This window comes from Phoca vitulina, unplaced genomic scaffold (genome assembly GCF_004348235.1).
Source record: "Phoca vitulina isolate PV1807 unplaced genomic scaffold, GSC_HSeal_1.0 scaffold8, whole genome shotgun sequence".
Lineage (NCBI taxonomy): Eukaryota > Metazoa > Chordata > Mammalia > Carnivora > Phocidae > Phoca > Phoca vitulina.
The window spans coordinates 10,415,124-10,428,130 of NW_022589711.1; the positions used below are offsets into that span (position 1 = coordinate 10,415,124).

Genomic DNA, 13,007 nt, shown 5'->3' on the forward strand with positions numbered 1-13,007 from the left:
GCACAAACTCTGGTAAAGGTGCACTTGATTCTAGGTGGAAAGTATTCTTCAATAATTGAGGGCCAGCAAATATAACTTAGCCAACTTGGAACTGAGTGAGCGTAGAGCAAAGAGAAACCAGACATATATGTTAAGCTTGTCAACAGAAGACAGTTACTGAACAACGACATACCTGTGCTATTTCAGCAGATGTGGTTTGAACCACCTTCACCCCCGGTTCCTCACACATCAGTTGTGAGCAAACTATCTCTCCAATCCCATCTGTTACTCAATTCTCAGAAACCCTCAGCTCCTCAGTAGGATTATTTAACTTTCTCAGAATGTAATGTACACTTCAAGTTTCTATTCTTTTGTTTTACTATTTTTAATTCATTCTATGTCCATCTCACCTTCCAACCATTTCAAATACTACCTGTCTTTGTGAAGCCTTCCTCATTGCTCTCCCCTTCCTGCCAGGCGGAGCTTATCACCCCCTCTTTGAGCTCCCAGGAAGCTTTGCTTAGTGTTTTCTCACAGCCTTCCCCTGATCCCTGCATCCATGCACGACTGTTTTTCCATCACACATATTTGAGATTTTTAACCACTTGGTATGCAATAGAGAAACCAATCCAACTTGGTCCCTATTACTAATGCACTTAAAATGTAGGAGGAGCTACAAAGAAATAACAACAACAAAAACAAAAAGGCATAATATTGGGTACTAAGGTGGAAAAAATATAAAGTACTCTAGAAGAATATCAGAAAGAATCTTAGGCAATCACACCATGTTTAACCACATAATCTATCTTATTCCCTTTCTAGCCTTGCCTGGAAGTGGAACTTAGTCAACAGTTACTGTACAAATCAAGAAATTAATGATGATAGAAAATAAATTGCACTCGTAAGTATAATCTAGAACAGGAACAATACAAAGGAAAATGGGCCAAAGCTGGTGTCTGGAAGCCACTCTTGTAGAATTTACATATCTGTCAAGTTATGTAAGGAGGTGAGGATAGTTACCTCACCATGATGGGTAATGAATATAAGAAATCTACAGTATCAAAATAACCTTCATATTTTAATCATACTCCAAATGACTCACTGATTAGTTCCCATTAATTCAGTTAAATGGAATTGTTGTTCCTTAAAAATTAATCAAATACATTATTGTATCAATTGAACTGATGGTTGGTCCTCTGGAATGAAATCTTTCATCAGGCATCTTAGGGTTATTTTAGACCCTAAGCATAAGTAGTATAAGACACTTCATAATGTTATCATGCTTTATTCAGTTCAATGTGCCTTTACCTATTCAGGCCACCTAAACACTGAGGTTCGCATTTCCTGGTTTTTCTATTAAAAGCCCAATAAAAAATTTGCATTTATATTAGGCATTTTGACTCCTTTGACATTGAAATCTAAGCAAACTCTGATGATAAAGGAAAAATGAATATAAAAACATTCACAATACAATGTACCCAAAAGGCTTTTTGTGCACAAATTCCAATTTGTTTCCATAATCAGCAAAGTCTAATTTTAGCTGAAATTGTTTTTTTGAAAACAATTTGAAAGCTGATTTTATTGTTGGGCTGCCAAACAGTCATTTATTAAGAAACAAAACAATTATTTATAAGACAGTCATCCTTTCCAAAGCACTATGGCACTTTTGTAATTGGCATACTTTATATACACATCTTGATGCTTTGATGCAGTAAACTGAGTCTTATAGAATATATTAGAATATATTATTCAAATGAATTCTAGCCCTTGCCTTAACCTTTACATTACAATTCCTCAAGTGTATCTATAGGGCATTCAATGAAATCAATATGGCCCTAAAGATCTTTTTCTTTTTAGATGGGCACAATTCATATGCACTTTCCCCCTTGATTATAGTGAAGCTCTGTGGGGTGGGCTAGGTAAATTTTTTCAGCTCACTTAATGCATCTTATTGTACACACTGGGATTATCATTTGTTCAATATTGCTGATATGTCATTTCACTAACTGGAGATTTCCAGGAAATATACAAAGCAGTTTTTCTGTATGTATGCATGCATGTGCTATTTGTTAAACAAATGTAAGTTATTAAGATTCTCAATGTCATTTTCAAAACTTAAAACTGCAAAAGCTTACTGTGAAAATTGATGCACATTTAAAAAAATTGGTGCTTGGTTTAGTATGGTGGGGGAAGGATATTATCAGCTTTACTTTAACAAAAGAACCATTTACCTTCATGGGACCATGGTTTTTTTGTTCTTAGATCATTCTAAATCACCGCATTACATATGATTTTATTTTATTTCTAATAGACTATATACATGCGTTTCCAGAACTATGCGTAATATAGCAATTAGTCTCCAGCACAGAGAGGACATGTGAGATCAATTTTTTTTTCCTCCATACATTTCCTATTTTAACACACAGTAACTAATTTTACTTGCCAGGTTTTATGGCCTTTTATTGGTTATGCAGTTTTATTTGTATTCTTGCTTGCTACTAATTATCACATTCTGCATAATTTATAATATACTCTACTGATGGTGAAGTCTGAATAATGAAATCCATCTATAGAAGAAATCGACTGCCTCCCAACGAAAATGCCAAGGAGAGTATGAACAGAAATTGTAAAAGACTTAGGAATTCATACTTAAAGTGAACTCACTTCCTTTGTTCCACAAAAGAAAAAGAAAAACATTGTAGAATGGAGCTCAGTTCAGTTTTATCCAACACAATTTTACCTACTTTCTGTAAACAATGCGAGTTCTATATTGATAGTACTGGGGTCTTTAATTCTTACACACAGCTACCTAGAAAAAAGATTTTTAAATAAAAAACAAAAACCAGGTATTAACATTTTATCAGTTGAGTAGCCTAGGTGCACATTCATATGGCCATTATTTACATTATTGAAACATAAACTCATTTCAAAAAGGAAGAAGTAGACTAATATTGCATTTCTTTCCTTTTCTTTTTTTGTTTTTGTTTTTTTGAGAGAGAGAGAGTGTGGGTGTGCACAGGGGTGGTGGGGAGGGGCGGAGGGAGAGGGAGAGAATCTCAATCAGACTTCATGCTAAGCCTGGAGCCTGATGCAGGGCTCAATCTCACCACCCTGAGATCATGACCCGAGCTGAAAAATCAAGAGTCGGAGTCTTAACTGACTGAGCCACCCAGGCACCTCTCCTTTTCTTTCTTTTTTTTAAAAAAGATTTTATTTTATTTATTTGAGAGAGAAAGAAAGAAAAGCATGAGCGGGGGATGGGTAGAGGGAGAGGGACAAGCAGGCTCCCTGCTCAGCGGGGAGCCCGAGGTGGGTGGGCAACAGAGATGGGGGGCAGCTGATGGGGAGAAACTTGATCCCAGGACCCTGAGATCATGGCCTGAGCTGAAGTCAGATGCTTAACCACCTGAGCCATCCAGGAACCCCCCTCCTTTCCTTTTCTATCAACTAGTTCAAGCCACTAACATAGGAATCTTTATTACAATCAAATGTTTGCCAAATCTTTTTTTTAATTAAGTTCAGTTAGCCAACATATAGTGCATCATTAGTTTTTGATGTAGTGTTCAATGATTCATTAGTTGCGTATAACACCTAGTGCTCATCACACCACGTGCCCTCCTTAATACCAAATCTAATGGTCAAGTCTTTCTTGAATTGGCCACTCTATGTTACTGAAAAGTACGTACATTTTTAGTTCCTACTTTGATTTTTATTGATCTCTGATATTTCATCCCCTGGTCATTCCTCCTTTACAGCCTTATCACTTCTCCACTTTGGCTTGCTTTCAATTTTTGCAGTTGTTGGACATAGTTCAGAACTAATTTTGATTTTTTTGTAACAAAATTAAAACAAAGAAATGATATAATGCCTTTTCTTTTTTTAATCTCATGGAAATCCAGACCTGTTCTTTTACTTATACTAAATGGTAAGGACTATGTGTGCCCTCAGATTTACAGGAAGAGAAAATAAATTGAGAAATGTGGTTTTTCCTATGAATTTTACAAAGAAAGCACACATTCTGTATTCTTCCTACTATTACCTAAAAAAATCAGATTTTTTGTACTCAAGGTTCATTTAAATCTTGACTTATGAATATTTGGGAAAGAAGTTGGACCAAGTTCATATTCATCTAATCATTCACATATTTATTCATCCAAATACATATTTTATTAACTTCTTGTGTACATTATAAGAAAACTGCTAGAAAATATTGATTCTGTCAGTATTATGCACAAAACTAAGATTTTGTGTATAATTTTATTGCTTATTTTGGACAATAGACCAGTAGACCCTGCCTATGCAAAGAAGTATAAAATGTACTCCCTGTTTCCGGAAATTTAAAATTTGTTTGAGAATGCATGTAAATAACAAGGATGATTTATAAAGAGCTTTACAGAGGCTTACAGGACATTATAAAATAGATGCAAAATGAATGGGAAAGCAAATCTTAAAAAACAGAGCTGCCAAGGTTTGTAATACCCAGAAAAGGAAGTGGAATTGGGTTTGATCTTGAAACCTCATAATAAATAAGGAAAACAATGTTCATGGTATATTTGGGCAACGGTGTTTGACTAGTAGGACAAATGGTTAACTGGACCCGCAAATCCATCTTCCCCTTCTTCCACAATAATTATTTTCACTGTGTCACTCAGCTTCTCAGCTGACTCCCCAGCTTCTCTTGCAGCTGGGAAGGCCAAGTGACTGCCTTGCCAAAGAAATGTGGTCTGAAGTTACGTATGCAACTTCAGTATTTCTTGCTTCAATCTTCACATCTCTTTTGCCTGCTTCCCATAAGCTGGGATGAAACATGACTAAGCCAGCTCATATCAGTATCCTTCAGTCACTAACAACACTCCATGGGATGATGGAGTGAGCGCGCAGTGGAAGTAAATCACATGGTTGCTAGAGAGTTCTTGTAGAACGGAGCAACCTTCCCACACTGCTCTGCCCACGGAACAGGGCTGCTTCACGTGGAATACATGGGCTTTTCTCTTGTTGGAACCCATGTATTTTTTGTGTTTTTTTGTTTGTTTGTTTTTGCCACAGTGTAGTTTTTGTCCTATTTAACGTAACTATTTGTGTGAATGATATAGACTCCATCCAGAGGTGCGGCAACAAAGGGCAGATGGCTGGGATGAAATAAAAAATGGAAGATGGATAGTTCTCTCATGATAAAGAGCAAAGAAAAAGGAGGAGTGAAAAATAAGTGTTAGAGATTAATAATCCCAGTTCCACTGAGCTGGTAAGAGACAGGAGATTCAGAGAGGCTTGCTTTGGAAAAATAAAAGCTAAAAAGTTCAGTTTTTGATATGGTACCTCTGAAGAAATGACTCTACATTCAGATGAAAATACAAAGTGGGCAATTATGGATCAGGGTTGGATGTCAAAGGGAAAAGCAGGTTGGGAATTCCAGATGTGGGATCTGTTTAGGTAGAAGCAATCGTGGTAACCAGAAGGACTGCTTTCTCAGCCAGACACACAGCTATCAGAAAGATACCTCAGGAGAAGGGTGGTTCTGGCTAAAGATCAAGCTTTGAGGGACAAGGTGTCTAGGTGTCAGGAGACCAATCTACTGCTTTCAAAGACATAAACAATAATAAATAACATCCCATTTGTTACAGGAGGTCACTGCATGAAAGGATGGAGTTTTCTGATGGTAAAACATTACTGATTTTGATCAGCTGACCGGGGCTGCATGTTTACTTTGCCTCAGAGAAGCATGGTGACTGTCACAAGTCTTTTTGTACTCAAAGTCCTTATTTGTGAAGTGGGGTGATATACATTAAAGTGGTGATGAAATGCTGGGCTATTCATTTCTGTCTTCTCTGACTGATAAAATTCTACTCATGGCTCAAGAAAACTTTCAGATATCATCACCTCTGTGAAGCCTGAACCCTGAAGAAAAATTCACAGCTTTGATTCTGCTGTATTTACAACTTAGTGTTTTTGGAGAGAAGATTTCATTTATTCTTGTGGATTTTAAGTTGCTCTGCTGGTTATGTGTTCACTATAATAAAGTTTAATTTTTCAATAGATGGCACATACAAAAATTTCAGACATATACATGATAATATAACAAAATTGTAATAAGCTGGGATTTAGAAAGAATGCTTTTATAATTTAGAGGCAATAATTTGGTGCTTTCTAATGAGAATTCAAAAAGCCTTAAAACGCATGTAATATTTTACTTACGTGCTCTACTATATTTGAAGACCATCGATGGGTTGGTCTTTGTATATACTGTGACAAGTCACAATATCTGGATGCTGCTGTCCCTGCACTGACCATCCTTGCTCTTATACTAGATTCTGAACTCTGGGTAAGGAGACATTGTCTTGTCAGCACTATACACAGTGTTGAGCTGGGTGACTGCTAGTCAGTAGACACCAAATCAGTGTTTGTTGAAAAAAGAGGCTGTTTGAGTGAGTATTTTGGATAAAATCAAATAATATAGTAATCCCTTTGTCAGTAAAATTGGTATTAAAAGTACACTTTAATTCAAAAGCATTAATTAGTTAATTTAATGCATTAATAAATACATTAAAAATAATGTATATAATTTGATCCAGTTTTCCTCTGATCTAAGTTAGTGATATTTACTGTAATTTTAAATTAATAAACATGATCACATCTATTGAAAATATTAGAATAATTTATAGCACCATTACAGAAGATTAAACATGAAAACCACAACTACTTCCTATATTAATAAAGGTTAAAATATTTTCAATTCAAGTTAGAAAGTGGCCTTAACTGAATACACAACTTAGTATTTACTTCTGGTCTATCCCAACACAGTTTAAGGTTTATATATGCAATTTATTTGTTTAATCAGCACAGATAATAGATACTATGAATCAGATGCTATTTTTAGCACAGATTATTAATACATTTAGCCTTTATAACAACCTCATCCCCATTTTACAGATGCAGAAAATGTGGAACAGAGAGGTCTCATATTTTATCCAGTGTCAAACTGCTAAAAAATGTAAACTGCAGATGCACATTGGCAATTAACATGCTCCAAATGTAGTGCATTTCCTTTTCTTTAATGCTTAGCCCTACTACTCTTTATGCTATATCTAGTAAGGTGTTGCCTGAAACTCAGCCTTTGAAGACAGGAGCTTGGAAGTCAACCTTAAAACCTTTTTCTCATATACCACACCCACATTGTTGCCAGACTTCAGTGGTTTCCTATTATCTACAGAATAGAAGGAAAACTTCTTAGCAAAGTTCTTTCCCACTTTGATTTCCCCACCTCCACAATGTCATGTAGAGGATAGATTCTGGAACCACACAGCCTGGGCTTGAATTCCAGTGTTGATGCTCCATAGCTGTGTTCTTAAAAAAAATATTATTCCCGGGGGTCCCTGGGTGGCTCGGGCGATTAAACGTCTGACTCTTGGTTTCAGCTCAGGTCATGGTCTCAGGGTCCTGGGATCAGATCGACCCCAGTGTTGGACTCTGCACTCAGCAGGGAGTCTACTCAAGTATTCTCTCCCCCACCCCAACTCTCTTTTTTGCTCTTTCTCTCAAATAAATAAATAAATAAATAAATAAATAAATCTTTAAAAACAGAAGAGATGGCAGAAGAGTAGGGGACCCTCGTTTCATCTGGTCCCTTGAATTCAGCTAGATAGCTATCTAATCATTCTGAACACCTGTGAATTCAACCTGAGATCTAAGAGAATTACTGCAATTCCACAAATAGAAAATCGATCACTTTTTGCAAGGTAGGAGGTGCAGAGAAGTGAATCTGAGGGAATATATTAGAAGATGAACTGAGGTGGGGAGGCAGCCTCTGGAAGCCAGCTGCTGGAAAGTGATATAGCATTGAGGTGCAAAATTGGAACTATTAGAAGTCTGCTCCAGGGAGCGACGTCCCTGCCTGAAAGGCACTCAGGTGGTGAAGTGGGGCAGAATACTAGGTGGGACAGTGTGGTCTCAGGATCCCTGGGGTCACAGAAAGAACGGGGGTGCCTGAGCCACCAGAGTTCCCAAGCACTGGAGCAGGGAAGCTGGTTGCAATTGGCGAGCCGTGGAGTGGCCTCTCAGCTTGGTGTTGCCATAAACCGTGAACCACACAGCACAACTGGGGGATCAATCTCCAAGCAAGGGCCCAGGAAGGAGCAAAACCACTGCCAGATCCTGCTCCTTCCCCTGGGAGGAGTGGTGCAGATGCGTGCAGTTTGGTCAACCACTCCTGGAGCAGGGACCCAGAAAACAGCAGGGTTGTGGTGAGACCCCCCCTCCCTCCCCTGGGAGGATCAGTGAAGATGTGCACTGCAGGGTCTTCGGAGTTTGGCACACACAAAAGTGACTGACTGCTTTCCCATGAAGGTGCACTGAACAATGGGGGCCCTATCATTCAGCTATAGGGCTGGAGATCAGGGCACCGCCATTTTTATTTTTTTTTTCATTCTCTAAAACAGAGAGAAAAGCCTTCAGGGAACAAAAGCCTAATAGAACCATCTGGAGCCACTTACATTGAGCAAGGTCCCCTGCTGGGTGGTGCAACTCTGCCCAGGTAAAGACACCTGCGAATCAGTGCAACAGGCCCCTCCCCCAGAAGACCAGTTGGAACATCAGGCTAATACCAAGTTTATGGATCATACAGAACTGAAAAATGCCTGCACTAGGGGAAAATAGTATATAGAATTTGTGGTTTTTTCTCATGATTCTTTAGTCTGTCAGTTTAAAATTTTCTTTTTCTTTTATCCCTTTCCAACTAGCTTCTTATTTTAGCAACTCTTTCTTTTTAGGTCTTTTTTAATTTCCATTTTTATATTTACATTTTATAGATATAGTCTTCATTTTTGTCCTCCTTTAACTGTATTCAATTTTATTTTTCTATATATATATAAGTTTTTCTTTCTTTAAAATTTTGGGATCAAGTATCTTCTAACAAATAGACCAAAATACACCCAAGGGACCAGGTGTATCACCCTGTTCTGTCTGTTTAATTGTATTCCCCCCCCTTTTTTTCCCTTTGGTTTCTGATCTCTTCTGATTTGCCTACTGTATATTTCTCTGGAGTCGTAATTGGTATTTTTATTTTTTATTTTTCATTTCTTTTTTGTTCTCTCATTCATCTATTCTTCTCTGAACAAAATGACCAGAAGGAAAAGTTCCCAGAAAAAAGAACAAGAGGCAATACTCACTGCCAGAGAATTAATAAATATGGATATTGGTAAAATGTCAGAGCTAGAATTCAGAACAATTATAAAGATACCCTAGCTGGGCTTGAAAAAAGCATAGAAGACACTAGAGAATCCCTTTCTAGAGAAATAAAAGAACTAAGATCTAATAAGGTTGAAATCTAAAGGGGGATTGCTGAGATGCAATAAAAAAAATGGAGGCTCTTACTGCTAGGATAAATGAAGCAGAAGAAAGAATGAATGATATAGAAGATAAAATTATGAAGAACAAAGAAACTGAATAAAAAAGAGAAAAAAACAATTCCTGGACCATGAGGGGAGGATTCGAGAGATCAGGGATACCATAAAGCGAAACAATATTAGAATTATTGGGGTTCCAGAGAGAGAGGAAAGGGGGGGGCAGAAGGTATTTTTGAGCAAATTATAACTGAGAACTTCCCTAATCTGGGGAAGGAAATAGGCATTCAAGTCCAGGAGGCACAGGGAATGCCCCTCAAATGAAAAAAAAATATGTCAACACCCCTACATATAACAGTGAAGCTTGCAAATCTCAGAGATAAAGAGAAGATCCTGAAAGCAGCTCAAGACAAAAGTTCCTTCACCTACAAGGGTAGGAACATTAGACTGGCAGCAGACCTATCCACAGAGACTTGGCAGGCCAGAAAGGACTAGCATGATATATTCAGGGTGCTAAATGAGAAAAACATGCAGCCGAGAATACTTTATCTAGCAAGGCTGTCATTAAGAATGGAAGGAGAGATAAAGGGCCTCCAGAACAAACAGAAACTAAAAGAATTTTTGATCACTAAACCAGCCCTATAAGGAATATTAAAGGGGATCCTGTGAGCGAAGACAGAGCTCAAAAGTAACAGACCAGAAAGAAACAGAGACATTACACAGAAACAGTAATTTTACAGGTAATACAATGGCACTAAATTTATCTTTCAATACTTAATAAATGCTCTAATCAAAAGGCACAGGGTATCAGATTGGATAAAAAAGCAAGACCCACTGATACACTATCTACAAGAGACTAATTTTAAACCCAAAGTCACCTTCAGACTGAAAGTGAGGGAGTGGAGAACCATTTATCATGCTAATGGACATCAAAAGAAAGCTGGGATAGCAATCCTCGTATTAGACAAATTAGATTTTAAACCAAGGACTGTAGTAAGGGATGAAGGGGGACACTATATAATACTTAAAGGGCCTATCCAACAAGAATATCTAACAATTATAAATATTTATGCTCCCAACTTGGGAGTAGCCAATTATATACACCAATTAATAACAAAATTAAAGAAACACATTGACAATAATACAATAATAATAAGGGACTTTAACACCCCACTCACTTCAATGGACAGATCATCTAAGAAGAATATCAACAAGGAAACAAAGATTTTGAATGACACACTGGGACCAGATGGACTTCACAGATACATACAAAGCATTTCATCCTAAAGCAACAAAATACACATTCTTCTGGAGTGCACATGGAATATTCTCCAGAATAGATCACATATTGGGTCACAAATCAGGTCTCAACTGGTACCAAAAGATTGGGATTATTCCCTATATATTTTCAGACCGCTGTGCTTTGAAACTTGAACTCAGTCACAAGAGGAAATTTGGAAGAAACTCAAATATGTGGAGGTTAAAGAGCATCCTACTAAAGAATGAATGGGCCAACCAGGAAATTAAAGAGAAATAAAAATTTCATGGAAACAAATGAAAATGAAAACACAATTGTTCAAAACCTTTGAGATGAAGCAAAGGCAGTCCTAAGAGGGAAGTACTTAGCAATACAAGCCTTTCTCAAGAAACTAGAAAAGTCTCAAAGACACAAGCTAACCTTACACCTAAAGGAGCTGGAGAAAGAACAGCAAATAAAGCTTAAACCCAGCAGGAGAAGAGAATTAATAAAGATTAGAGCAGAAATCAATGAAATAGAAACCAAAATAACAGTAGAACAGATCAACAAAACCAGACGCTGCTTCTTTGAAAGAATTAAAGAAATTGAGAGTGAAGGCTAAAGGCTGCTTGTGGGCATGGAAGGGGCGTTGGGCCTCTTGGTGCCCTCGTCCTAAATGAGCCCACGGGGTGTGGGGTAGGAGACAACCTGGGGTCCTGACCCCGTCCCACCACTACTGTGTGGCCTGTTTCCTGGCACGGTTTCGTCCTGATCTGGAAGCCTTCTAACACTGCCTGCCTTTCCTCCCTGTGCAGCCCCCCGACCATGCCCACTGGTATGTCCTGGGCCACCTACCTGAAAATGTTCACTGCCAGCCTCCTGACCATGTGCACTGGGATGAAGTGGTGCACAGGTACTACCGGCCGGACCTGACAATACCTGAAATTCCACCAAAGCCTGGAGAACTCAAAACGGAGCTTTTGTGACTGAAAAAGAGACAATATGAACCTCAAATTTCTCAACAATAGAAACCTCAAAATACTTAAATCTGCCAAGAACTCTTGTGAATAATATTATAAGTATTAAATATGTATTTTTAAGTTAAAAAACAAAGATTGATAACCCCCTAGCCAGATGTATCAAAAAGAAAAGAAAAAGGACCCAAATTAATAAAATCATGAGTGAAAAAGAAGAGATCACTACCAACACCAAGGAAATACAAACAATTTTAAGAGAGGCGTGCCTGGGTGGCTCAGTTGGTTAAGCATATGCTTTTGGCTCAGGTCATGATCCCGGGGTCCTGGGATCGAGCCCCGCATTGGGCTCCCTGCTTTGTGGGGAGTCTGTTTCTCTCTCTCCTTCTGATACTTTCTCCCTCCCTCTCTCAAATAAATAAATACAATCTTTAAAAAAAAGGAACATATTATTAGCAACTATATGCCAACAAATTAGGCAATCTGGAAGAAATAGATGCATTTCTAGAGATGCATATACTACGAGACAGGAAGAAATAGAAAACCTGAACAGACCCATAACCAGCAAGGAAATTGAAGCAGTAATCAAAAATCTCCCAACAAACAAGAGGCCAGGGCCCATTAGCTTCCCAGGGGAATTCCACCAAACATTTAAAGAAGAACTAATACCTATTCTTCTGAAGCTGTTTCAAAAAATAGAAAATGGAAGGAAAACTTCCAAACTCTTTCCATGAGACCAGCATTACTTTGATCCCCAAACAAAGACCCCACCAAAAAGAAGAATTACAGACCAATATCCCTGATGAACATGGATGTCAAAATTCTCACCAAGATACTAGCCAATATGACCCAACAGTACATTAAAAGGATTAGTCACCATGACCAAGTGGGATTTATTCCTGAGCTCCAAGGGTGGTTCAATATCCACAAATCAATCAGTGTGATACACTATATTAATAAAAGAAAGGACAAGTAGCATATGATCCTCTCAATAGATGCAGAAAAAGCATTGACAAAGTACAGTATCTTTTCTCAATTAAAACTCTTCACAGTGTAGGGATAGAGGGAACAAAACTTAATATCATAAAAGCCATATACAAAAAGCCCAGCGAATATCATTCTCAATGGGGAACACTGAGAACATTTCCCCTAAGGTCAGGAACATGACAGGGATGTCCATTCTTACCACTGTTGTTCAACAGAGTACTAGAAGTCCTAGCCTCAGCAACCAGACAACCAAAAGAAATGAAATGCATTTAAATTGGAAAAGAAAAAGTTAAGCTCCCACTCTTCACAGATGACATGATACTTTATGTGGAAAGCCCAAAAGACTCCACCCTAAAATTGCTAGAACTCATACAGGAATTCAGCAGTGTGGCAGGATATAAAATCAATGCACAGAAATCAGTTGCATTCCTACACACTAATAATGAGACAGAAGAAAGAGAAATTAAGAAATTGATTCCATTTACAATTGCACCA

General features: G+C 37.9%; 1 protein-coding gene and 1 pseudogene across 5 annotated transcripts in view; one reads left to right on the forward strand and one right to left on the reverse strand.

Annotated features, from left to right (window-relative positions):
• ROBO1 (roundabout guidance receptor 1) overlaps positions 1 to 13,007 on the reverse strand; it is a 1,119,036-nt gene that overhangs the window by 847,129 nt on the left and 258,900 nt on the right. The window lies entirely within an intron of this gene.
• On the forward strand, positions 11,100 to 11,665 carry LOC116633742 (annotated as a pseudogene).